Source organism: Fundulus heteroclitus, chromosome 4 (genome assembly GCF_011125445.2).
Source record: "Fundulus heteroclitus isolate FHET01 chromosome 4, MU-UCD_Fhet_4.1, whole genome shotgun sequence".
NCBI classification, from domain to species: Eukaryota; Metazoa; Chordata; class Actinopteri; order Cyprinodontiformes; family Fundulidae; genus Fundulus; species Fundulus heteroclitus.
Window position 1 is genome coordinate 25,372,249 of NC_046364.1, and position 22,960 is coordinate 25,395,208.

Below are 22,960 nucleotides of genomic sequence, written 5' to 3' on the forward strand. Positions count from 1 at the left end.
AATCCGTGATGCTGACTGTCTTTTTTTTTCATTCAACTTTGTTAACTACCTTTGTGATGGTCGCATGATGGAGGCTTATCTGGGTTATCCTTACAAGTTTGGTGAAGGGTGTTGCTCAGTCTCCTCTGTGGTCTAGTTAGGCTCATTGCACTGAACTGCGACACTGAAAAGCCTCTGTTTGAAGCCTGTTGATAGGGCCAATGCCGCGGTGAGCATCTGTGCCAGTGCTATGGTGTTTCCTGCATTGGTCGATAATTAGATCCCCAAAGCCCTTATAGGCAGTGGTCTCAAACTTGAGCCCTGCAACTCTTAGATACGTCTCTGCTTCAACACACCTGACTCAACCATTAGCTCATTAGCAGGGCTCTGTGGAGTTGGCCTGCATGCTAGTGAGGCAGGTTAGCCATTTGATTCCAGTGTGTAGGGCCAGTTGCAGGACACCGGCACTCGAGGATTTGCCTTTGACACCACCTCAGAGGTCACGGTGTTTCTGTGCTGCAATGTTTCAAAGTCCCGACTGGCATTGCAAATTACTGGCTGTAGCTTCAGTTCTGCCAGTACATAACAGGCATACATGAACTGGTGCGAATGTGCTGATTTCTGGCATACTTAATTTTACAGCTCAGCACAGTCTGTGAGAGGTTCTTCTTCCTTAAAAGGACCCAGGTTTTAAAGATGTCCGCTAGTTGGTGCCCTCTGTGTTCAGTCCCCGTCAAGGAAACAATAAATGACATACTGTTTTGTTCTTAAATACCTTTATTGCTTTGAAATAAGAAGCGATTGTGGTGAAGGTCAGACAAGGCTTGGTCTAATTGGAGGGAAGTCGCTCCCTGAAAGTTTCAGCAAGCTGCAATTGATTTGTGAAAGCTGCTCCTTTCTAATGCATGAATTTGACCATGAAAACTTAAGTTAAAATGGTTTCACTCGTTCATACTTTAGATTTGGGACTATCCCGAGTCACTGGGTGGACCTTTGGTGAATGAGTTGGTGTCAAACACCCTCAGCTCCAGCTCAACTGTGGAAATGAGCTCTTGTAAATTCTGTTTGCCGTTGGATTGACAGACACTCACATGTAGAGGGCTAAGGGTTGAGCCAAAATAGCTCTAAATTGGCTCTTCAGATCAAAGAATCTTTCTTGCGCTGTAATACTCTCAGTAATTTGAATCCATTCTGGTCAATGTTTGGAGCTAGACACTACCTCAGAAAACTTGGTTAACAGAAGCTTAGTCACTCTGTTGTTTTCTTTTACCTGAAAAGTTAACTTCAAGTAAAGACCCAAAAATCACTAAGTTCACCCATTTTTCACCTTGACTTGTTCTTTTTCAATTATTCCCACCTGTCATAAATGTATACTTATCTGCATATTCCTAATCTGAAGGGCTATCCATTTGAATTAAGGGATTTTGAGCACAACATTTATTTATTTCGACTCTGGTTAATTTATCATCCAGTTATTCATTTATTCCTTAAAAACCAAGTCTGTCATATTACAATTATATCTTCTTGCCATGCAAAGAGGGGTTTCACTGCAGCTTCCCCTCCAGCAATGTCAGCATGCCGATTTGGGCCAAATCTGTGACAAATAAGTGATATGCAGAAATTGTTTCGAAATTATAGTCAAACAATTGATAATGTGTTGCTTTCTTGACATTTTCCCCAATATTGTTACAGTGCATAGGTCCCCAAATGAAAGGCCAATATTAGGTTTTATCTTCACCTATCAGTTCTGAGATTTTAATCAAGGTATTTTCTTGCATTTGCTCTAATCTAAATATAGGTATTACAACTTTTCTAGGCTTTTCAACAGTTATAGCGGTTAGCAGTGTTTCATTGCCATCTGCTTCATCAGCTGAGTTGTTCAGCAATGAACCGAGCAAACTCTTGGTATGACCTCTGACCAGTTTGCACTGACGTGAAAGTTATTTCTCCGCTAAAACCTTGATTTTCCTCAATAAGTGTATTTAAGCATTTATATCTAGCATATTGTGAACCAGGCCAGCCACCATTTACCATCCATATTTCATGACCATGACATTGGGCTTAAAATATACTACTGAAAATAAGCTTTCAGTTTTCAAAAGCATAAAAATCTTAGTTTTGTGCAACTATTAAATGCTAATTCTGTCTTTATAAAGAGTGCCTTGCACATTAATAAGACCTGGACTAAAACTCTGTCTAATACCATTTAGACAGCATTTTATTGATCGTTCCGCCAGATCCCCCTTCAGATTTCCTGTGGGTGAAATTAAGCCTCGTAATCATATACATTCGCTAGGTTGTTCCTCGGCTCACTTTCATGAGGACACCAGTATGATGTCAAGTAGCTGGAAAGTTGTACATTTTTGTGTGGGGTCTTGGTAGTATTAGGAGTGAGGTTGTATCCTCATTAAATTTAGATGGGTTGTGTGAGGTCCCACACTATGCACCCAGCCTCCACCCTTGGTATAGTACAAATGAGTAAGACTCACTCTTACCTCGTTTTCAACCAATCAACAGCTTTGACGCAGCAGTACAGACCTACATACCATGCCTAGGTCTTTGCAAACAGGAAAAATAAGCAGTGATGCACTGGAGTTGGATCTATCTAAAATAAAAGCTTGTATTTCAATTTTGACCTTAATTTAAACATATGGGGTTTAAGTGTTTGATTAGCCTTTAATCAATTAAACAATTGATCAAAGGATTAAATGCTTGTATTGTTTAAAAAGTGTAACAATACAATAGCAAGAAAAAGAAAAATAATAACTAGTTTAAATTTTATATGTTTAAATTATGATTTCAGAGGGCTGATCTCTCTTTCATTAAAACTTAAAATTATGTACAATAATGCATTTATTTGTGTATAAAATTCATCATTTAGTTTATTCCTTGTCTGCCTTCAAGTTTGGCTGCTTCAGTAAAGATAATCACCAAGCAGGAGAGTCATCCTGGATCAGTCCCAGTCTGACTGATTGGTTTCAGCCTTTTCAATGTGTAGATAATGAATGAAAATAAAAATCAGAAAACTAAAGGCAAAAAAAGTGGCACAGCCAGCCTTTCAGGATGCACCACTCCGGCTGAAAAGAGCAGGTACCTGTCTCATTGTTTGAAGCAGGTCTTTCACCTCCAGAGTTGGTCATCCTCTCTCTAAAAGCTCCTGTTTTCACTGAAAATCCAGTTTACAATAATCTTTTAGTTTAGAGTAGTAATCTTCTATTTTGTGAGAACAGATTTAAATGAGTGTACCATTAGACTTGTCAATGCAATACCTGCGGCCTCTGCATAGAAGAAAAACATGCAGCAAGGTTCACCTGTTGTTCCTAAGGCGGATCAGCACTGCCTCCTATCAGTGCGACATCGTACTTTCTGCTTCATTCCGCAAATTTTGCATTTATAGCCGATTACAAAGGCTAAATGTTACACACAACCATTACACATTTTAGACAGTAGAACACCAGCATGTATAGTACATGTGTAATATAATATGTATAATGGCAATATAAAGGCAGCAAGAGAAGTGTGCCAACTGCCTGGAGCAGTCTCACCTCGCTTTTCTTCCAGGCATTGCATAAATTTCATAATTTTGATCATTCACGCCAGATCTCAACAGGACAAAAAGAGGACTCCCCTTTAACTCCCACACAGAACCCAAAACCTCCATCCCGACGGACACTGGTCCAGCACGCACCCACCTCCCCTTTTTCTCCACCAAGCCCAGATGTTTCCTTTCTGGATTTCACAAACAGCATGAAACAAGGTTTTTAAGATTGGCCTGCCGTTAACATTCTCTCCGCATTGTCATTCTGATGACCCTAGCACTGTAACTAAACCAGCATCTTCCAAAGGCCTCAGAGACTCGATCCTCCTCCTCCACATATCAAGGCTCAGGACTTTCTGATGACCTCTCTGGGATACACACTAGGCCCTAGCAGCAACCTTATCAGATGTGATAGCAGACAGCAAAGGGAAGTTGGCAGACTAGCAACATTGTTTAGTGAGTCACTAAATGTAAAAAGGTGTTTCTGGGAAAATTCAACTCTTATGAATATTTGGCTCTCTAGGTAAAGAGCCCAGTACAAACTATGTTCTTTAATGTTTACAGGCCTCGTAAGTCCAAATCTAACTTTTCTAATGATCTTAATGACTTCCTATTTGTGATGTGTTGATTATGACTGTTTAATTATTGTGGGAGACTTCAACTTTCACGTTGGCTACCCTGATGACAGAAGTCCAAAAGAACTGTGTGACACACTTAGAAATTGGTTTAACTCAACAGTTTAAACAACCAACACACAACCATTGTCATGATTTTGTTGTGGATGAACTCGGACACAGCACAGCACACACAGAGAAGTTCGTTAAGACAGTTTATTGCAGGTAGATGGTGGTGACATGAGAAACCAGAGTTTACCAGTCGGAGGTGAAGGATGCAAGAGCTGGCTGGCAGGTACAGAGTCCAAAAACATGAGCCATAAATCCAAGGCAAAACGGAGCTGGGCTGCTGCAGAACAAGGAACGAGACCAGGACGAAGACATCAAAGGTTAGCAGCGCAGCCAAACAAAAACCCAAAACCTGACGAGACAGGAACCAAGGCGGGGAAACTGGAGCAGACAGGCATGATGGTCGGGAACAAACACTACGAGCCAGCGACGAGGAAACAACCGAGGTGAGTTTATAAGGGGAGTCTGACAGGTGACGAGAATGAAAGGCTAATTAGTGTCCAAACAAGGTGTGACTAATTGCTGCAGGAGGGTGAGCCGAGTGAACTGCACAAAAATGACAAGAAAAGAAACCAGACAAGACCTAAACCATGACACTACCCCCCCCTCAAGGCCGGACTCCGGACGGCCTAAAATCAAACAAAACAAACTACAAAGTGACCGAACCAGGGTGGGTGGAGGGAAGGCAGGATGGCGGGCAAGAGTCATAACTGAGGGAACAAAGGGCCAGCGAACACAGGGAACCAAAGGGACCAGAGAACACAGGGAACCAAAGGGACCAGAGAACACGGGGAACCAAAGGGACCAGAGAACACGGGGAACCAAAGGGACCAGAGAACACGGGGAACCAAAGGGACCAGAGAACACGGGGAACCAAAGAACACGGGGAACCAAAGAACACGGGGAACCAAAGGGACCAGAGAACACGGGGAACCAAAAGGACCAGAGAACACGGGGAACCAAAGGGACCAGAGAACACGGGGAACCAAAAGGACCAAAGAACACGGGGAACCAAAGGGACCAGAGAACACGGGGAACCAAAAGGACCAGAGAACACGGGGAACCAAAAGGACCAGAGAACACGGGGAACCAAAGGGACCAGAGAACACTGATGTGCCAGAGCACAATTAGGGCGCGGCACATCAGGGAAAGGTACGAGCGCTTGACAGCGCCGGGGGAAAGAACGGGCGTACGGAAACGCCAAGGAACGGGCGTACGGAAACGCCAAGGAGGAAGGAACGGGCGCACGACAGCGCCAAAGGGGAAGGAACGGGCGCACCACAGCGCCAAAGGGGAAGGAACGGGCGCACCACAGCGCCAAAGGGGAAGGAACGGGCGCACCACAGCGCCAAAGGAGAGGAACGGGCCAACGGCAGCGCTAAGGAAGGTAACAGGCGTATGAAACGCCAAGGGGGAAAGGACAGGCGGACTGACACGTCAGAGCTCAACAGCGCAAGAAAACACTGGAGCACAACTAACGTACAGAGACACCGGGGGAAAGGAACGGCCGTGCGAAAACGCCAAGAGCAAGGAACGGGCGTATGGGAACGCCAAGGGCAAGGAACGGGCGTATGGGAACGCCAAGGGCAAGGAACGGGCGTATGGGAACGCCAAGGGCAAGGAACGGGCGTATGGGAACGCCAAGGGGGTAAGGACAGGCGGACTGACACGTCGGAGCTCAACAGCGCAAGGAAACGCTGGAGCACCACTAACGTACAGAGACGCCGGGGGTAAGGAACGGGCGTGCGAAAACGCCAAGAGCAAGGAACGGGCGTATGGGAACGCCAAGGGGAAGGTACGCCGGGGGTAAGGAGAGCGCTGGGGCCCAAGGGACGAGATCGCCGGGGCGTGAGGGAACCGTCGGGGCGCAAGGGAAGTAACTCGCCGGGGCGTGAGGGAAACGCCGGGGCGCAAGGGAAGTAACTCGCCGGGGCGTGAGGGAAACGCCGGGGCGCTAGGGTAGGGATCGCCAGGGCGTGTGGGAAACGCCGGGGCGCAAGGGAAGAGATCGCCGGGGCGTGTGGGAAACGCCGGGGCATAAGGGTAAGATTGCCGGGGCGTGAGGTAAACGCCGAGGCAGAACGGCCGCACACTGCGCCAAGGGGAAGGTATAGGCGTACTGTTATGCTAGGGTTCAACAACGTACGGAAACGGTGGAACACAACTAGCATACAGAAAAGCCAGGGAAGAGGACGGGCGTGTGGAAACGCCAGAGAAAGGTACAGGCGGGCCATGACACTAGGGCTCTACAGCGTATAGAAACGCTGGAGCACAACTGGTGTATGGTTACCCCTGGGGAAAGAACTGACGTATGGGAACGTCAGGGGAAGCAAGAACGAAGGCGTCCTAACACGCCAGGGAACACGAACAGAGCGCGTCTAAACACGCCGGGGAACACTAAATCTAACGCCAGGAATCTAAACACTAGGGAAACAGGAACGAAGGGCGTCCTAACACGCCAGAAAACCAAAATACCAGGAACTAGAGGGTGAGCTAGGCAGCAACAGGTCAGATGCGCCAGAGGGCACAGACAGCGACTTATAAGCGCCGGAGGGCTCTGGCGGCGACCTGCGTGCGCTGGGGCCACGACAGGCTGGCGCACCAGAGGCCTCAGCCGGCGACATGGGAGCGCCGGAGGGCTCTGGCGGCGACTTGCATGCACTAGGCAGCGACAGGCTGGGCGCGCCAGAGGGCTCAGCCGGCGATTTGGAACGCCGGAGGGCTCTGGCGGTGCCTAAACACGAGAACAAAAGAACTTAGAGGGCTAGAAGGACAAAACAGAGACTCAGGGGAACTGGAACAGGGAAACTAGGGGAGACCAGAACAAACAGAAAACCTAACAAGCGCAGGGACCTAAATAAGCGCAGGGACCTCTAAGAGCGCAGGGACTAGACACAAGACAGAAACTAAGACAGGAACAATAAGAAATCTAAGAAGCACAGAAATACACTAAAACTAAGGAATGTTAAGTAACTCAAAACACAAGGACCAAAAAATAACTCAAAACAAAGGCAAAATAATGAACGCTAGGACTAAGACAAAATAACATTATTTTTAGCTAGGAAGCTCAGGAACCTTTAATAAGCGCCGGGACCTTTAATAAGCGCCGGGACCTTTAATGAGCGCCGGGACCTTTAATGAGCGCCGGGACCTTTAAGGAACGCAGGAACCCGAATAGCGCAGGAACCCGAATAGCGCAGGAACCCGAATAGCGCAGGAACCCGAATAGCGCAGGAACCCGAATAGCGCAGGAACCCGAATAGCGCAGGAACCTATGGAGCACAAGAAAAAAGAAATCAGACAGAATAAAGCAAAAACATACCAAACAAACACGAAAACTAAGCACTATAGGACTAAGACAAAACTACAAGTTAAGCTAAATCAGAAAACAAAGCCGAAACACATACTAAAAACTGGAACCAAAACAAAGCAAAAACTAGAAACCAAAACAGAGCCAAAGGCGCTGGGCAGCTAAGTCTTTAGCATACTGGGCAGCGGCAACAGTTAGCGCTGGGCAGCGACGACGAGGAGCGCCGTCCTCAATGCTGAGCAGCGGGGAAGACGAACCAGGAAAACAGAGTCAGAGGCGGGGCGTCGCAGATGCGACCCCGGCAGACGAACCAGAAGCGTGGCGTCGTAACTCTGCGACCCAGGCGAGACGAGACAGGAGCGAGGCGTCGCAACACGGCGACCCAGGCGAGACGAACCAGAGGTGGAAGCCGCAGAACTGAGTCCGGCGAGACGAAGATTTCCTTGGAGCTCCCGGGTCGAGGCGGAGCATCTCCAGCGGCGGATGGCACCCACGGAGATCCCGGGTCGGAGCGGAGCATCTCCAGCGGCGGATGGCACCCACGGAAATCCTTCCCGGAGCAGATCCTGCCAGCTCTTGCATCATGACTCTGTGTGTGCTCGAGTTCATCTGTTGGCTGGCTCGTACTGTCATGATTTTGTTGTGGATGAACTCGGACACAGCACAGCACACACAGAGAAGTTCGTTAAGACAGTTTATTGCAGGTAGATGGTGGTGACATGAGAAACCAGAGTTTACCAGTCGGAGGTGAAGGATGCAAGAGCTGGCTGGCAGGTACAGAGTCCAAAAACATGAGCCATAAATCCAAGGCAAAACGGAGCTGGGCTGCTGCAGAACAAGGAACGAGACCAGGACGAAGACATCAAAGGTTAGCAGCGCAGCCAAACAAAAACCCAAAACCTGACGAGACAGGAACCAAGGCGGGGAAACTGGAGCAGACAGGCATGATGGTCGGGAACAAACACTACGAGCCAGCGACGAGGAAACAACCGAGGTGAGTTTATAAGGGGAGTCTGACAGGTGACGAGAATGAAAGGCTAATTAGTGTCCAAACAAGGTGTGACTAATTGCTGCAGGAGGGTGAGCCGAGTGAACTGCACAAAAATGACAAGAAAAGAAACCAGACAAGACCTAAACCATGACAACCATATTTTAGACTTGATCATTACTAAGGGTCTAAACCCCATCTCAAACCTCCCCTTTATCAGTAAGATTATTGAAAAAGCTGTATTTCAACAATTAAACACCTTCTTAACAACGACCAGCCGCTTTGATGTTTTCCAGTCACGTTTACGTGATCACCATAGTACAGAGACCGCCCTTATCAAGGTGTTTAATGACATCCATATAAATACAGACTGTGGAAGAACCACCGTGCTGGTTCTATTGGACCTCAGTGCAGCATTTGATACTGTTGATCACTCCATTCTGTTAAGGCGCCTGGAGAACTGGGTCGGCCTTTCTGGTACAGCTCTCCACTGGTTTAAATCCTACTTAAAGTAGAGGGACTTTTTTGGATCAGTAGGTAACTTTACATCAAAGAAGACAAAAATCACATGTGAGAATCCCCAAGAGTCCATCCTGGGTCCCCTCCTATTCAATATCTACATGCTCCTCTAGCTCAGATCATAAAAAATAACATCATCATCATCACCTATCTGTCTGTCTGTCTGTCTGTCTGTCTGCCTGTCTGTCTATATATATATATATCTATCTATCTATCTATCTATATATATATATATATATATATATATATATATATATATATATATATATATATATATATATATATATATATATAGTGTAGTAAGAAAGACAGGAATTCTTGAATTGAACTATTACGACTCTTTAGTAGCAAAAGGGATTCTTTGTTTTTGTCAAATTAGTGCTATATTATGTGCCATATTGCAGGCCAAGTGCTCTTCTGTGGTTCCATATTGGAATCCACATAAGTTTTTCTCATGATTTTTCTTAAGTAACTTTTCAGGATGAAAACTGAACTTATGGTGTTACACTGTTTTTGTCACTTCGTGGACACGTTAGCTGATTAATATTTCATGTGCAATACATTGAATAATGTTTAAATTCTCCTACATGCAGAACCCGAGTCAGTTTAGTTGCTTGTTATTGGCTTAGTTCGTGAATTACGTGATGGACAACATGCTCCATTTGTTTACTCTGTGGACTCTCTATCTATTCGTGGCTCAACCTGTCAACTGCTGAAATGCCCCTTTGTTTGCCTTGGATGAAAAGCTTTTCAGTTTAAATAGACAGAGAACAACTCATTAGCCCTAAAAACAGGCATAAATATGACTTAACAGGATACTCTTTCAGTTTTAAAAACCTGATCCTTAAAACGGTCCGTCGATTTGGCTCCAAAATATGTACATTTTCTGCTGTTTTATTTGAAATAGAAATTACCATGTTAAAGAACAATAGTAAATCATCCTAAAAAGTGTGTGTGTACTTGTTTATGTTGACTATTTAGGACCTTTTAATGATCTCAAAAAATATGTATTGCATAAAAGTGCAAGATTTGTTCTCAGAAAGTGAAAATCTTATATTATAAAGAATTATCACACATATGGTGATGTATTCCAAGCCTTCGTTTCTTGTCGTTTTGATGATTATGGCTTACAGATAATGAAAATCCAAAATGCAGTGTCTCAGGAAATTTCTATACTGTGAAAATGTTCATTACTGGAAACTCATGGTAGCACACCCTGATCAGCTAATTAACCCAATATACCTGCAAAGGTTTCCTGAGCCTTTAAACGGTCTCTCACTCTGGGTCACTAGGTAACACCATCATGAGGAAGACTTGCTGACTGGACAGATGTCCAGAAGACAGTCATTGACACACTTCACAAGGAGGAGAAGCCACAAAAGGTCATTGCTTAAGAAGCTGTTTTTTACAGAGTTCTGAATCCAATCATATTAGCATAAAATTGAGTGGAAGGAAGAAGTGTTGTTGGAAAATGTGCACCAGCAACAGGATGAACTGCAGCCTTGAAAGGATTGTCAAGCAAAATCCATTCCATAATTTGCTTCACAAGGAGATTCTGAAGCTGGAGTTGGTGCATCACAGGCCACTACGCACAGACAAATACTAGACATGGGCTACAAATATCGTATTCCTTGTGTCAAGCCACTCCTCAACCAGAGACAATGTTAGAAGCGTCTTACCTGGGGAAGAGGGACAGGACTGTTGCTCAATGATCCAAAGTCCTTTTTTTTCAGAGGAAGGTAAATTTTGCATTTCCTATGGAAATCAAAGCCCCACAGTCTGGATGAAGAGAGGAGAGGCACAGAGTCCACATTGCTTGAAGTCCAGAGTTAAGTTTCCAGTCAGAGGCGGTTTGGGGTGCCTTGTCATCTGCTGGTTCTGGTCCACTGAGTTTCCTGAAGTACATGGTCAATGCAGTCATCTACCAGGATTCTAGAGCACTTGTTTCCCTCTGCAGACAAGCTGCATGGAGATGCTGATTTATTCTCCAGCAGGACTTGGCACCTGCCCACTCTGCCAAAGGCGCCAAAAGCTGGTTCAGTGACCATGGTGTTCCTGTTCCTGATTGGCCCGCAAATTCCTCTGACCAGAACGCCACAGTAAATCTCTGGGCTGTTGCCAAGAGGAAGATGAGAGACACCAGACCTGACAAGCCAGATAACCTGAAGGCAGCTATAAGAGAAACCTGGGCTTCAGTCACACATACGCAGCACCACAGGCTGATGGCCTCTATGCCACTGAGCATTAACGCAGTAATTCATGCAGGAAGAGGCCCAACCATGTACTGACTAGAAATGGAGAGACATTTCAGAAGCCTGACATTTGTGCTTAAAACGTTTTTTTTTTGATTGGTCTATTGTGATATTCTAGTATTCTGAGACACTGAAGTTTTGAGTTTTCTTTACCTGTAGCCATAATCATCAAAATTACAAGAACATTTATTTTGATATATTTTTCTCTATTTGTAATGAACGTCTATAAAATAGCAGTTTCACTTTCTGAAATGAATCTCAAAAGATATTGCACGTTTTTTAGATGTACTGATGGCCATTATGTGGACCAAAGGCCAGTCATAATAAGACAGACCCACATTGTAGGTTAAAGGTATGATATTTTTTAAGTGTAGTTACAATTAAGGTTAGAAATATACATGTGAGAGTTAAGATATGTGTTAGGGTTAGAGAGAGACAGAAAAGGAGCGATAGAGAGCGAGTGAGTTGTTCTACATTTATGAGTGGACTGAGATTCTCTGTGAAACTGAAGTCCCGGTTTGTCCACTCTGAAATATTTAAATTATTTCATTTCAGGTCAGTGTATGTTATCCACATCCTTGTCCCCCAGAGAAAGAAAAAAAAGAAGCTTCAGATTTATTTATTTCTGTCTTTCCTTGCACAGCACAGTAGTGATACATAATTGATTCAAAGTATGATAGAGTATGTGTTGGACAGGATAGAAACTCCTGACTGTACCTTTAATTATTTCAGCTTGGGTGTTTGGTTTGGAGCTTTTGTTGTGCCTTCTTACATTTATTTATTTTCTTTTGTTGCATTTCTTTTCTTTTTTTGATGGTTTTCTTGAAACAAAAAGTCCGTCCTCAGTCCTTATCAATAAGGCAAGACAACATCTGGACAAAAAGCACTGTCAGACAATATGTGTTTTGATGGGGCGCTGGAACCTCATGTGTTTGGCTGTGCTGTTGTGTACAAACCCTTGAAAACCAGAATGTACAGTGTCTGAGTATAACCAGTTACCATAAAGATCATACATTCTCCAGCAGAACTGGTTTATTATTAAATATGACTTCACAATTGACACCGAAGTCAGTGTTCGCTAATGTCTTTGGTTTCTTCTTCTTTACCATTTTTACATTCTTCTCTTGTATACTGAAGACAAATTAAAGCATCCTAAAGCTTTTATTAACAAAATCATCAAATTTGTGCTTAGTATCTTGGGTCTTCTCATAATTTCTGTTGTGGACGAAATCTTGTCTGTCAGGATCCTTAGAACTTTGGTTATTTTGTAGTTTTGGTTTGGTCTTAAATTGCATTCTGGATTTCATTCTTTAGTTTTGAGATTCCCCGTGCTTGCTAATGTCCTCTTCTTTAAGCATTACATGCATTAACATGCTGATTGGTGTTGTCGCTTGTTACTTTTATATAGGTCACTGGTCCTGTTTTTCTTGGGATCTGTCGTGCCTTCAGCTTATTTTTTCAATCTACCTTTTGGTTTTCTTTTATTCCTGTTTCTGAGTTTTTTTGACTGCTTTTGGTGTCCTGGTTCATTCTAACACTGAGCTTTATTCAGTTTCTGGGTTTGACTTTTTTTATCAGAATCAATTTAATTGCCAAGTTGCTTCATGCAACAAGGAACTTGGATGTACTTCCACTTTACTTTGAGTGATAATATCTAAAGTACAATATACAAAAAAGGTAGATAGGATAATAGTTCTAGTTAATATGAATATGATAGGTCTGGGTACCCTGACTGCTGAGTGTTCAACAGATTGACAGCGTGGGGAAACGAACAGCCTCTGTGGTGGCTCATGGGCCGACATGAGGGGAAAATCCAAACAGTTTTCCTAGTTCAGATCAGAATCAGAATCAGAAATACTTTAATAGTCCCAAAGGGAAATTACAGTTCCAGTACAACCGTGCATCACATACATCACAAACATTTCGGGGGAACGATTTGATTGAAGCCTTGCTGCCAAGGACCCCGCCTGACGCGGTTTCCATAGGGCGATGCCTTTAACTCTGTGAAAAGATAGGAGCCACATTTGGGGAGGGAGAGGGAAAAAAGGCATATTTCACACTTTATCCTTAATCAGGATACAGTTTGAGATATAAAAAAAAAAAAACTCTGCAGTAGAAATAGGGTTGGGAATTGAAAAGATTTTCACGATTCCGATTCCCTTATCGATTCTGTGAAACGATTTGATTCCTTATCGATTCTCTTTTCAATTCCAATTTGGGGAAAAAAAGAGAACAAACAGTTTGACGATGAGCATCAACTTTGTTTACTTAACTATCACACTACCTTACAAACTAACAAGGTCAAGATGTCCACAGCAAATGTGCAACTGGAGTAACATTTATATTTGTTTAAATAAAAAAAGGAATATACACTGTAAATAATATCCGTAGAATTAACAGTGAATTCCTGTAAAATCATGACATAAGAAAACTGTAGATGCAAAAACAATGAAGCATTGTGTAATTTACAATGATAAACTGTAAAACTCCTAACCAAATACAACTGTTCATTTTACAGTAAGAATATGTTGAATAGATCAGAATTTTTTGTATAATTTGCAAATTAATGTTATTTAAACACAAATAAACTGTAATGCCAACAAAAAAAAAGTCATACAGTTAAAATTACATCATTGCCCTGTTAAAAAAAAGTCAGTAGACTAGGCTCTTTGGCACATTTCATAAAACGAGTTTTTGCCTCGGCAACCGCCCGAGCCGCATGTCGCTTGGACTGCCGATACCCATCAGCTGCCTCTGGAATCCCACAGGCAGGGAGCACTGAGTTCATTAATGGTACTCATCATAAGGGGTCTTTGGGCTGCGCTTCGTCTGATCCCTAACCTAATTTCGTTTACCATTTCGTAAAACTCTAAACCAAATAAAACTGTTAATGTGTTTAAAAGACAATACTTTTTTTTAGAATAAATTAGGAAAGGGAAGCTTTATGTAGGTCTAGTTAACACGGGATGCCTATCCATGATGATATTTGAATGGAAAACGCAGCGGAATCAAACCATGGTGATCCACACTCCAAACCAGTTGGTGGCGGTAATGCACCGTTTCGTTGCGTGCCAACCGCCAGAAAAATTCATAAAGAAGAAGAAGAATCAAACCATGGCCATCTGGTGCTGCTGCTCTACATATATTGGAATTTTTCATGGAACCAACTATTGGTAAGTAAACAATTGTATTTTCTGTTTATTCCTGCTATGTAGAATAGTTTATTTTACAAAAACTTTGTTCTTTGCAGGAGAATATCAAATTATTTTGGTTCAAATGTTAGCTCCGCCCATTCACAGGCTGTAGTTGCGCTGCTTCAGCGTCAACGTCCCACCACACAGTTACCAGCTAGGTTGGTACACGTGCGTGTTCGGCTCTCTGGCAGTGGCACTTAACAGACACCAAGTTTGAGTAAGTAATGTCTCTGGTTCGAGCATCAGGTTAAGTCAAAAGACAATTTTGTGAAACAAAACGGCGCGTTTTTATTGATTTCACTGGCTCATAGGCGGACAACTGACAACTTCACATTGATACTGGCTGCTAGCAGCTAATAGCTATTTTGCCTGTTTCTAGCTCCCCGCGCCATGATTCATAGTCATTTTTGCGGGAGAACATTGCACACGTTAAAGGGTTATGTGTTGCATTGTAGGGTTCATAGAAACGAACCACGCTGCGTGTTCAACTGTGAGAGTACTGACTGCAGGCAGACATTTTGTACATATGCATCATTTAAGTGTCACTTCTATCAAAAGCACAATGTCCCATCGCCGTTTGCTAATGCTAACAGCCATTATTTCAAGTTTTATTTGCGCCATGTCACTGTGTTCAGACCGATTTCAGACTGTGCAGGAACTTCTTGTACACTTAAAAAAACATTTAGTGGAGGGAAGATCTGTAAAGTGTCCTGTGGCAGGTTGTCAAAGCACATTTACTTTAAAAGTAAATTTGTACAATTGTTTTGTTCTATTTATTTAGTCATTTGGCTCAGGCTTTTATCCAAAGCAACGTGCATACAAATACCTAGGGGCCATTCTCCCCTAGAGCAACATGGGGTTAAGTGCCTTGCTAGGGGCTAGCTCCAACCCCTGACTTCTGTTGCTACTGGCATGATAACCAAGTTCCTTTACCCCATCGCCAACACCATCTTAGTCAAGATACCAGCTCTGTAGCATTGCTAACTGAAATACGATGAATCAAATAACATGTATGAAATAATGTTGACACGTTGTCAAACTAATTGCCTGAGTATTTTTTTAGCAAAAACTATTTCATTTCATGGGCAAAATGACATGTTCTGCTCAAAGGACAACTTCGGTCCATTTCAACAAGAGCTCTATTGCTGAAGCTACTCGAGACTTGCCAGTAATGAAGACACAAAACATTTTGGTCCAACTTGTATAGGTTTATTTGAACAGAGAATTAGCTCTGATAGCTAACCCATCGGGGCAGAACTTTACACTGTGTTTTATCATATCATTTGTTTAAATTTTGTATATGGCTGCTTGCACAAACACACTGTTTTTAACTACTTTTTAAGCATTTCTAGTCATACACATTACAGTGTTGTGTTGTATTGTGTCGGCTGGTGTTGCATAGCTTTGGCGTTGACATTTGGAGTGTTAAATTCACAATTTAAAGTTATGCCCCCATGGATTAGCTGTCAGTGCTAATTCTCTGTTCAAGGAAACCTATAGGATTTAGACCAAAATTTCTCACGTCTTCAGTCCTGGCAAGTCTCAAGTAGCATGAGCAATAGAGCTCTTGTTGAAATTGACCGAAGTTGTCCTTTAACTTAGGAATCTATACATTATACCAAAGGTGTCTGTCATCAAGAGGAAAAAAAAAAGACATTGATATGTCAATAGACAGAGTGTAGTGTCTAATGTCTATAGGCCTTAAGGTTCACTCTCCCATATTTCAAAGGAACCAACTTTCTTTTAAAAGTCTGACCATGCTGAGCATAAATCAGAATGTTAACACTGAACATTTTGGGTTGCACTACATGTTTCAGGTAGTCAATGTATTTCCATACATTGAAAATGCAATGGAAACACATTACAGAAACCTGACTCTCCATGAGCTAGGGGAAGGTGCAATGCAATTTGCAATGTTTGGAAATACACTGACTACCTGAAACATGTAGTGCAAAATTTTCAATGTAAACATTTTAATTCATGTTAAGCATGATGGGACCTTTAAAAAAATATTTTTTTTATTTTAAAGTTGGATTATGTGGGGGGTTCACGGTTGGCCCCTTAGCTCCCCGCCTACCAGTTAAACTTTAATTAATGGAAAACTGTAACCCTTATTCTCACCTTTTTTGTCTTTTCCTTTGTACTGATTTGACTAGTTGAGATGGTTGTATCATTTATAGTAGTATGTGTTTCTTCTCTCTTCTGTTAACCTAGATGTTTCTTCTCTATTAATCCGGAGAAGGGGACAAAAGTGGAACAAACAAAAACAAAACGGCTCCATGTGAATCCAAGAGTCCTTACTTTGATTCAGGACCTCTCAGACCACGAATGGCGAGCTATTTAAAAAGGTATGTGTGCTAGCGCTAATGCTACTGCTGTCCTTGATTATTGACTGACTTTACTAATGAAACTAATGGAGAATATGTGTTTCTGTCTCTTCTCTATTCCATTAGTTGTTCCTTCAAGTGGCCGCGACAGTGAACACCCATGTGTTTCTCTAGATGTTCTTCTGGAAGCAATGCAGTTGCATGTTAATCAAGCCTTTACCATGATTCACAAGCTCTCCATGAATGGCAAGCTATTTAAAAAGGTATGTGTGCTAGTGCTACTGCTGCCCTTGATTATTGACTGACTTTACTAATGAAACTAATGGAGAATATGTGTTTCTGTCTCTTCTCTATTCCATTAGTTGTTCCTTCAAGTGGCCGCGACAGTGAACACCCATGTTTATCTAGATGTTCTTCTGGAAGCAATGCAGTTGCATGTTAATCTAAGCTTCTGTAACTTGATTCATGACCTTTTCAACCATGAATGGCGAGCTGTTTGAAAAGGTACAGTACAGGCCAAAAGTTTGGACACACCTTCTCAATCAATGTTTCCTTTATTACCTGGTCTATTTCCATTGTAGATTCTCGTTGAAGGCATCAAAACTATGAATGAACACGTGGGAATTATGTTCAGTGCATCCAGAGAGTATTCACACCCCTCTCAGTGTTTCAGCATTTGTTGCATTGCAGTCATCTCCTTCAGTCAAATAAGTTAATTTTTTTCTCCCTGATCTAGGATCCATGCCCCATAATGACAGCAAAATACAGAATTGTAGAAGTTTTTGCAAATCGTTAAAAAACTGAAATATCCACATGTGCATAAGTATTCACACCCTATGTTATAACACTCAATAACACTGTTGCTGTCATTATGGATCACTGAGTCTAGACCAAGGAGAAAAAAACGAACTTATTTGACTGAAGGAGATGCAATGCAACAAATGCTGAAACATTGAGAGGGGTGTGAATACTTTCAGGATGCACTGTACATAATTCCCACGTGTTCAATGTACGTGTGCTAATGCTACTGTTGTCCTTGATTATTGACTGACTTTACTAATGAAACTAATGGAGAATATGTGTTTCTGTCTCTTCTCTATTCCATTAGTTGTTCCTTCAGGTGACCGTGAACACCCATGTTTATCTAGATGTTCTTCTAGAAGCAATGCAGTTGCATCTTAATCAAGCCTTTACCATGATTCACAAGCTCTCCATGAATGGCGAGCTATTTAAAAAGGTATGTGTGCTACTGCTACTGTTATCGTTGATTATTGCTGACTTTGCTAATGAAACTAATGGAGAATATGTGTTTCTGTCTCTTCTCTATTCCATTAGTTGTTCCTTCAGGTGACCGTGAACACCCATGTTTATCTAGATGTTCTTCTAGAAGCAATGCAGTTGCATCTTAATCAAGCCTTTACCATGATTCACAAGCTCTCCATGAATGGCGAGCTATTTAAAAAGGTATGTGTGCTACTGCTACTGTTATCGTTGATTATTGCTGACTTTGCTAATGAAACTAATGGAGAATATGTGTTTCTGTCTCTTCTCTATTCCATTAGTTGTTCCTTCAGGTGACCGTGAACACCCATGTTTATCTAGATGTTCTTCTAGAAGCAATGCAGTTGCATCTTAATCAACCCTTTACCATGATTCACAAGCTCTCCATGAATGGCGAGCTATTTAAAAAGGTATGTGTGCTAGTGCTACTGTTATCGTTGATTATTGCTGACTTTGCTAATGAAACTAATGGAGATTATTGTGTTTGTTTCTCTTCTCTATTCCCCTAGGTGTTCCTTCAAAGTGATGGAGCCGATGAACACCTATATCACCTTTTTCCGTGGCTCGCTATTAACAAGGTTCACATTTATTCACTCACTCACTACCACACCTCACTTATAATTCCTCTCTCTCACAAACACAAGTGCAACCACACACACACACACACACACACTTTAATGATCTCTTTCTCATTATTTTTTCAACAATAAATTTGCATTATTGTGAATTGTATAATGTCTGACGAGTGGTTTGTTACAGGCTGACTTTTCATTTAGAAGTAATTTGAAGCAATCTAGATAGACTGTAATATATATATATATATATATATATATATTTTACAAATGTAAACATCTTTAAAAAAAGAAATTTGTTGTTTTTACGGAAAAAAACTGGCAGCTGTGGTTGCCAGAATAATCCCGTTAAAAATACAGTACGAATGTAAACATCTTTAAAAAAGAAATTTGTTGTTTTTACGGAAAAAAACTGGCAGCTGTGGTTGCCAGAATAATCCCGTTAAAAATACAGTACGAATGTAAACATCTTTAAAAAAGAAATCTGTTGTTTTTACGGAAAAAAACTGGCAGCTGTGGTTGCCAGAATAATCCCGTTAAAAATACAGTACGAATGTAAACATCTTTAAAAAAGAAATCTGTTGTTTTTACGGAAAAAAACTGGCAGCTGTGGTTGCCAGAATAATCCCGTTAAAAATACAGTACAAATGTAAACAACATTACAAAACAACTTGTAAATTTCACATCCTAAAACTGCTTATTGTACATTGAATAACTGCAAAATGTACATTTAGTCATCATTTATTGTACATTAAATCCCAGTAAAATGTACAAGTTGTTCCGTAATGTTGTTAACATTTTTGTAGTATTTTCTACGGGATTATTCTGGCAACCACAGCTGCCAGTTTTTTTCCGTAAAAACAACGGATTTTTTTTTACAGTGTAAGAACAAACTTAAATACAGTAGATGAGTTGTTTAGAATACAAGAAAATGTTAATTTGTTGTGACAGTTGCTTATTAATCTCTCTTTAGATAACCTCTAACGGAGAAGGCATCCGTTTGATGAAAAAGCATTACTGTACAATTTTGGGAAATAAACTCATCTTCCTCTGGTTTAAATAAACGAGCGTCACCTTTCTCTCGCTCCCTGAACTGTGGAGCAACTTTGTAGCATGTTTTGTTACATCCATTGCAATAGCTAGAATCATGTAAGAATTCCAGCTACCAGTAGTTCTAATTAAACATGCTACTATGGAAGGGCTGGATTAACGATAAAGGCACACTCCCTTAATAACCCCAAAGAGAGGTAGGAAATTGGTTTATTTCCAGAAATAAACCAATTATTTCAGAGCCGCAGCACGACGGAATCGAAAAGAGAATCGTTAAGCGAGCTGCCAAACGGTGCCATGGAACTGGAACACATGGAACCGGTTCTGAACAGGAACCGGTTTTCGATTCCCATCCTTAAGTAGAAAAGCACATATGACGAGATAACATTTAAGCAGAGGGTTTACATTGGAGACGTGTCGCATGTAAGCTCATGTAGATCATGGGCATCAGTGTGTGTGTGTGTGTGTGTGTGTGTGTGTGTGTCTGTGTGTGTGTGTGTGAGTGAGTGAATGAATGTTGTCATATTTGGATTTTATTTCTGTCAGACTCCATTTAATGTATTTTGATATTGAAATACCTTTTGAACACGACTCTGGCTGCATTTGCACAACAAACAAGGACACTATAAGTGGGTTTTCTTGTCCAAATTTCCACTTTGAGCCACTTGGTTATACTTTTCTGCCTTGTGATACTGTTCTCTATCATGTGGAAAAAAACGCACAAGCTATCACCGATTTATACCTGGATATTTTGGAAGAAATTGGTCTCTCCGGATGTTTTGATTCCATTCTTTGTTCTTGTGAAGAAGCCCACTGCCTCAGCTGAGAAGCAACTCCACCAATGGAATGTTTCAGGATGCTTCACTATGGGGGAAACACAAGACTCACTTGGATGAGAATGTAGCCACAGTGGACGGTCGCTTGCACTGTGTCGCTGACTTTGCAGCAATGGAGGAAGAGGTTGTGGCATCTGTTATTCTTTTTTGCATGTACTGCAGACAGAGAAAATAACATCTTCAAAATGCTTCCTTTTTTCTCAGTTTTACAGTTCAAACTACAACCAAAAGTGTCAAAGAACTTAGTGCCCTTTAGAGTTAGATAAAATCCTGCTTTATTTTGGCTACATCTGCATTGACATCAAAGTTTGCTCTAGAGTTTTTAATTGCCTGATAAAAATCCTGATTTCATTTTATTAAGGCAGTTCACCAGGATAGCACTTTCCTCCTATTTCATAGTGTTTGAAGAACTTAAGAAATTATCTTTAGCATACCCAAAAACTGCAAATGCTCTACCCTGTTGTCATTCATTTTTTTCTCTTGCCTCTCTGGGTTCAGGGTCATGGGACCTGGAGTTTGTCACACCATGAAAAGGCCATTTACTTCTGAATAAGTTTGATTGTATTGTAACAATTTATTTTATTTTTTTATTTGCAGATGGCAGGTATAAAAAGCAAGTGCTTATGACCATAACATTGCATATGTTTCCAATTTACAGTGTCGTAACACCATTGTGTTACGCTGAATATGATGAGCCTTTGTCTGACCAGAGAGGTGCATTTTTAACCTACTGCTGCTGAGGTTTCGCCTGGAACAAAGAAACAGAGAGAGAGACTCACTGATAAGAGGAAATGGGGGAAAAAACTTTAAAAAGAAAGGAACCGGACAGATTGCTGCCTTTATTTGAGGAATTGAATTGATTTTACTGAAGGTTTTACTGGCCCACGAGCCGAATATATTTCTTTAAAAAGTAGTAATAAGAACTTCCAATTCAGTTACTGTTCTTTGGCACTCCTTACAGCGTCTGAGTGATGATGTGAGTTCCCAGACAGAGGGATTTTAACAGAAATCCATTTCCTGCAGCTAATCACTTTTCTTTAAATCTAGTTTTCTAAACAGACGGAACAAGAGGAAAAGACTGTCCCCATATTTGCTGAAGATTATAAACTGCATATTGCTATTGGCCATTAAACATACATCAAATGCTAGCGCATTAAGAGCAGTGAAGGTGAGCGGCGATAGATCAAAAGCCTAGAGAGATGGCTGCAGTAAACAGACTTATAGTTTCATGGGGTAAAATCCATACCATATTATTGACTTGTGTTGATGCACTCATAGACACTGATCTCATTGCAGGCCAGCTGGGATATTGATTTTCTGACTGGAAATCCCATTGCACTCACACACGTTCGCACACACTCATTTAGCATCAATTGAACCTCTAAAAATACATTGGGTCCCCCTTTCAGAGTGCTCACTTCTACATAACGTCTGACCTATCTGACCTCTCTACAGGACACTGAGACAAAACACAGGTCTGAATCTTACTGAAGTAGGCTGTTTGTTTTGTTTTTTTACTCATTATTTTTTACTCATTATCTGCTCTAAGATCCCAACACAGCATATCTACTTAAGGTCTACATTTAGAGCGGGTTAGTTTCCCTTGGTTCTTTTTGGTCCATTCTGTTGTTTTAAGTGTCATGCCTGCACTACTAGATTGTTTGCCAAAGAAAAATCCTAAATATGTCGCATGTGTTTGCCCAGAGCATCTCTGAATTTCTCTTCTAGATGAAGCCACTAAAGCAGCTACCACTGCCATTAACATTTCACCTTTCTTTCAAATAGAAAGTACTCCTGTATCAGTGCTTGTTTGTTTTTGTGTGTGTGCTCTGTCTTCTCAAACCCCCGGTCAGTCATGGCGGATGGCTGTTCACACTGGTTCTGCTTCTGCTGGGACTTTCTTTTTGTTGAATGGGAGTTCTCCTCTGCACTGTTGCTGTAAAGATGTTCAGTATGAGGGATTGCTGCAACGTCGACACAATAGTGAAATAAACTGAACTGCATTTATTATAGTGGTTTGGATTTGAATATATTGAATCAATTTGAGTCAATGGAAATGAGCGGATTGAATTGAGTGCATATTTAGATTTTTTATGTTTTGGAAACTGCCCTGTGGCAGACTGGTGACCTGTCCAGGGTGTACCCCGCCTCTCGCCCATTGACAGCTGGAGATAGGCACCAGCACCCCTCGTAACCCCAACAGGGATAAGTGTGTAGGAAATGGTCTTGTCCTTGAGATGACATTTGTTGTGATTCAGCACTATATGGACAAACTGAATTAAATGTAATTAGGTGCTGACTAAAGCTGATTCATATATAGCAGTGCAATGAGTCCTGTGTCGCTTCACCGATGGACGGAAAATCCACTCCTGCCGGTCTCACGCCACACTACGGTGTGGGCAAGGCAAGGCAAATAATGTTGGAAACAGTA

At 41.8% G+C, this 22,960-nt stretch overlaps 1 protein-coding gene and 1 long non-coding RNA gene across 5 annotated transcripts in view; both read left to right on the forward strand.

Annotated features, from left to right (window-relative positions):
* Positions 1 to 22,960, forward strand: part of si:ch211-186j3.6 (neural-cadherin) — a 488,898-nt gene that overhangs the window by 430,899 nt on the left and 35,039 nt on the right. The window lies entirely within an intron of this gene.
* LOC118562955 lies at positions 14,458 to 18,803 on the forward strand. 4 transcript variants are annotated; one of them, XR_004930914.1, is made up of 8 exons: positions 14,458 to 14,680; positions 16,678 to 16,811; positions 16,917 to 17,053; positions 17,153 to 17,294; positions 17,899 to 18,027; positions 18,126 to 18,254; positions 18,353 to 18,481; positions 18,581 to 18,803. It is a non-coding gene; the product is annotated as an uncharacterized LOC118562955 (long non-coding RNA). The 4 variants fall into 4 exon arrangements; XR_004930913.1 differs by having other exon boundaries at positions 16,917 to 17,294; XR_004930915.1 differs by lacking the exon at positions 16,917 to 17,053.